The sequence below is a fragment of the Syngnathus scovelli genome, unplaced genomic scaffold (genome assembly GCF_024217435.2).
Source record: "Syngnathus scovelli strain Florida unplaced genomic scaffold, RoL_Ssco_1.2 HiC_scaffold_70, whole genome shotgun sequence".
NCBI classification, from domain to species: Eukaryota; Metazoa; Chordata; class Actinopteri; order Syngnathiformes; family Syngnathidae; genus Syngnathus; species Syngnathus scovelli.
The window spans coordinates 42,686-47,500 of record NW_026061653.1 but is presented as its reverse complement, the minus strand read 5'-3'; the positions used below and the strand labels follow the sequence as shown (position 1 = coordinate 47,500).

At 62.6% G+C, this 4,815-nt stretch overlaps 1 long non-coding RNA gene across 1 annotated transcript; it reads right to left on the bottom strand.

The window, feature by feature from the left end:
• Window positions 1-3,121: 3,121 nt before the first annotated feature.
• Window positions 3,122-3,991, bottom strand: LOC137840056 (uncharacterized). Its single transcript, XR_011086445.1, has 2 exons — window positions 3,459-3,991; window positions 3,122-3,316 (listed from the first exon to the last, which is right to left on the bottom strand). It is a non-coding gene; the product is annotated as an uncharacterized lncRNA (long non-coding RNA).
• Window positions 3,992-4,815: the final 824 nt, after the last annotated feature.

The following is a 4,815-nucleotide window of genomic DNA, read 5'->3' as shown; positions in this document are numbered from 1 at the left end:
CCGGATGTGCCGGGCGGGTGCGCGAGCTCGCCGGCCGCTGGAAGTCGAATGAGGCGCCGCGACCACCTTGTTAAGGATCGGACAGTACAGCCAAGTGCGTAACGACGGACTTTATTTGAAGGGGATGATGGGAACAGCTGGCGCTGGAGCGGCGATCGGGCTGGAGAGGACAACGATTCTGCGAGGGTTTCGAGTAGTCAAGTGAGTCAATTCTCTCCGGGAATGATGAGCGAAGCAGCATCAAGGGACAGACTGGCACTCGGGTCTGCGCTGGCAGCGCTGATATAGCGCTGTCCATGAACCCGTGGCAGGTGACGGTGATCCCACTGACAGGGGGGCGTGGTCCCGTCGCAGGTGGCACCAGCACGTGACAGAACCCCCCCCACAAGGGACGGCTCCCGACGTCCCCAGGAACCGAAAATAACAAAACAAAAAAAAAACTAAAAGGAAGGCACTACCCCGGGTGGCCAGGTGGAGGGGTCAGCACACCGCTGAAACGTCCGACACCTCGCCAGACGCAGGATCGACGGGCGCGGGGGCAGAAGACCCCGGTACCAGTGGGCAAGACCACCCTGGACCCTCACCCCTGGTCCCCCCCGTCCCTCCTCGGGCGCCCGCGCCGAGGACCCGGTTGGTCCGGATGACAGCGATGGAACTCCGTGATGAGCGAACGGTCGAGTATCCAGCGGCTCGGAATCCAGGAGCGGTGCGCGTCGTCATAACCCTCCCAGTCCACGAGGTATTGTAGGCCCCGACCACGCCGCCGCGATCGGAGCAGGGAGCGGACAGCGTAAGCCGGGCCCCCATCGACGAGCTGGGGCGGCGGCGGCGGAACGGGCGCCGGCGCCAACGCGCTTTCATGGATGGGCCGCACACGGGACACGTGGAACGTGGGATGAACCTTCATGGAGTCTGGAAGGAGCAGACGGACTGCGGCCGGGCCAATCACCCTCTGGATAGGGAACGGTCCAACAAAGCGGGGCGCCAGTTTGCGGGATCCCGCTCGCAGCGGCAAATCCCGCGTCGAGAGCCACACACGCTGCCCCACTCTGTACTCCGGAGCCGGCGTCCGGTGCTTGTTCGCCTGGCGGGCGTAGCCTGAAACAGAGCGGAGAAGAGTGGCCCGGCCCCTCGCCCAGGCACGATGACAACGGCGGACACAAGCCTGGGCCGACGGGCACGCCGCACCACGCTCCTGGTGGGCGAACAAGGGTGGCTGGTACCCGAAGACGCAGTGGAAAGGCGAAAGTCCCGTGGCCGAGCTGGGAAGGGAATTGTGAGCGTACTCTACCCAGGGAAGCTGTTGTACCCACCCGCGCTGGTCTCCGGCGGCCATGCATCGGAGAGACCTGCCCAGTTCCTGGTTCAGGCGCTCCGCTTGACCGTTGGACTGAGGGTGAAACCCCGAGGAGAGGCTGGCCGTGGCGCCGAGGAGTCGGCAGAACTCCGTCCAGAAGGTGGAGGCGAATTGAGGTCCTCGGTCTGACACGATGTCTCGTGGGAGACCGTGGTGACGAAACACCTCCCGCACCATGATGGACGCTGTCTGCTTTGCAGATGGGAGCCTAGGCAGAGGGATGAAATGCGTCATCTTGCTAAAACGGTCTACCACCATGAGGACCACCGTGTTTCCCTCTGAGGGGGGGAGGCCCGTGACAAAGTCGATCGACAGGTGAGACCAGGGACGCTGGGGAACCGGCAAGGGTTGAAGCAGCCCGGCCGGAGGACGAGTAGGCGTCTTGTAGCGGTTACAGATTGAGCAGGCTCTGACGTAGTCGCTGGTGTCCACTTGCCAGGTGGGCCACCAGAAACGCTGTGCCACCACGTACCTCGTGCGTGCAGCGCCGGGATGACAGGCCAGGCGTGAGTCGTGCGCCCATTGCAGCACGGCCGATCGCAGGCCTTCAGGGACGAACAGGCGACCCTCCGGGCAGTTGCTAGGGCCGGGTTGATCGCGTGATGCGGCTTCCACTTGGCGTTCGATCTCCCATGTAAGAGCCGCCACCCGAACCGAGCTCGGGAGGATAGTGGGAGGCGGACCCTGTCCCTCCTCCCCACCAGGAAACAAACGCGACAGGGCGTCCGCCTTCGCGTTACGGGAACCCGGTCTGTAGGAAAGAGAGAACTCAAACCGGTCAAAGAACAGAGCCCACCGTGCCTGTCTCGCGTTCAGTCTCTTGGCCGATCTCAGATACTCCAAGTTGCGGTGGTCGGTCCAGACAATGAACGGAGTGGTGGCGCCCTCCAGCCAATGTCGCCACTCCTCCAAAGCCAACTTGACGGCGAGGAGCTCCCGATTACCGATGTCATAGTTCCGTTCTGAGGCTGACAAACGGCGAGAGAAGAAGGCGCACGGATGGAGACGACCGTCTTGGCGGCTGCGTTGAGACAACACCGCCCCGACACCCACGTTCGAGGCGTCCACTTCGACCACGAACTGTCTGTCGGGATCGGGAACTCTGAGGATGGGAGCGGATGTGAACCTCCTCTTAAGCTCCTGAAATGCTTGTTCTGCCCGTTCTGTCCATTCGTATGGAGAGGCGGGGCTGGTAAGGGCGGTGAGTGGCGCGGCCGCCGTGCTGTATCCACGGATAAAACGGCGATAAAAGTTCGCGAAACCTAAGAATTGTTGCAGCCGCTTGCGTGTCTCGGGAACAGGCCATGACGTGACCGCCTCCACCTTCCCAGGGTCCATTTCGATGGATCCCTCACGCACCACGTAGCCGAGGAATTTGACAGAGGAGGTGTGGAACTCGCACTTCTCTGCCTTCACGTAGAGCGAATTCTCTAGGAGGCGTCGCAGCACCGCCCGAACATGCTTGATGTGTTCAGGAAGCGAGCGGGAGAAGATGAGGATGTCGTCCAAATAAACGAACACAAATTTGTCCAGCATGTCTCGTAACACGTCGTTTATCAGTGACTGGAAAACTGCTGGGGCGTTGGTGAGCCCAAACGGAACCACCAAGTACTCGTAGTGTCCGCTCGGGGTGTTGAAAGCCGTCTTCCACTCGTCTCCCTCCCGGATGCGGATCAGGTGGTAGGCGTTGCGAAGATCCAGCTTGGTGAAGATGGTGGCACCCTGAAGGCTCTCAAAGGCGGACGAAAGAAGAGGCAGAGGGTATCGGTTCTTTACGGTGATTGCGTTTATTCCCCGGTAGTCGATACACGGACGGAGCGTGCCCTCCTTCTTCTTCACGAAGAAAAACCCCGCTCCCGCAGGTGAAGAGGACGGCCGTATGATGCCGGCTGCCAGGGACTCCCGGATGTACTCCTCCATAGCCCGGCGCTCAGGAGCGGACAGGGAGTAGACGCGCCCCTTGGGAGGGAAGGTGCCGGGCAACAGGTCGATGGCGCAATCGTAGGACCGGTGTGGAGGAAGAGAAGCGGCCCTGGCTTTACTAAAAACCTCCTTGAGTTCGTGATAAACTGCTGGGACCTTGGAGATGTCGGGACTGTACCTGGGCGGGGCTCTGCCGAGTGGGCTGGTGGCCGCCTTCAGGCACACTCGATGGCAGCGTTCGCTCCACTGCCGTACAACCCCCACCTCCCAGTCCAGCACCGGGTTGTGCTGCCGCAACCAAGGGTGCCCCAGGATGAGCTGCTGTCCTGGGAGGGAAAGAAGAAAAAACTGGATGGTCTCGTGGTGATTGCCGGAGAGCAGTACCTTAACCGGTTCTGTCACGAACGCCACCTCGCCAATCAGGCGGCCATCAATGGCACGCGCGGGAATGGGCGGGCTCAGAGGGAGGAAGCCGACACCCCACCGACGCGCCAGGCTAATGTCCATGATGTTCCCCTCCGCGCCGGAATCCACCAAGGCTGCCACGTTCTGGTCGCCCCCCGCAAGCTGGACACGTGCCTGCAGCGTGAGCGTGCTGGGACTGGGAGAGCCGGTGCTGGTCGAGCTCACGCGGATCCCCCGACGCCGCGTGAGCTCCGGCCTTTTAGCGGGCACCCCGCCACCCGATGGCCCCCCTCCCCACAGTAAAAACACAAGCCCAGCGAAAGGCGTCGACGGTGCTCCTCCGAGGAGACCCGAGCCCCTCCCAGATCCATGGGCTCGGCGGGTGGAGTGGTGGGCGCGTCCCCAGCAGACGGAGGAATGTGGCCACGCGGATTCCGCGGGGACCTCCTCTCCCGATCGCGCCGCCGCGTCCGGATCCGCCGGTCTACTCGGGCCGCCAAGTCCATCGCGCCCCTCAGGGTTCGCGGGCGATCGTACGACACCAGTTCGTCCTTCATATAATCCGCGAGGCCGTTTAGGAACGTGCTGACGAGCGCTGGCGCGTTCCATCCGCTGCTGCCGGCCAACGTCTGGAATTTAAGGGCGTACTCCGCGACCGATCGGCTACCCTGACGCAGCGTCGCCAGTTCCTCGGCGGCGTCTTCGGCGGCGGATCCCAGGTCGAACAGGAAGAGCAATTCCTCTGCGAAGGCGTCGAAGGAATCGCATGCCGGGGCCATCCGTTCATACTCTGCCAAACCCCATAGCCGCGCCTCGCCCGTGAGGTGGGTTAGAACGAAACCGACCTTGGCTGATTCTGACGCAAACGTGACGGGCTGGAGGCTGAACATTATGCGACAGTTGGTCACAAACGCCCTCACGTGCTTGGGATCGCCGTTGAACTTTTCAATGTTGCCGAGGCGGGGCTCCGGGACGTCCACGAGCCTCCTGGCCTCGGCAGACGGGCGGTGCGGGGGTGCCGTGACAGCCGGGGACGCAGCCACCGACAGTCTCTGGAGGGCTTGGGCCATCTCCTGCTGCTGCAGCTGTTGTTGCTGACCAACCTCGATCAGGTTCCGGATGTCGGCGGA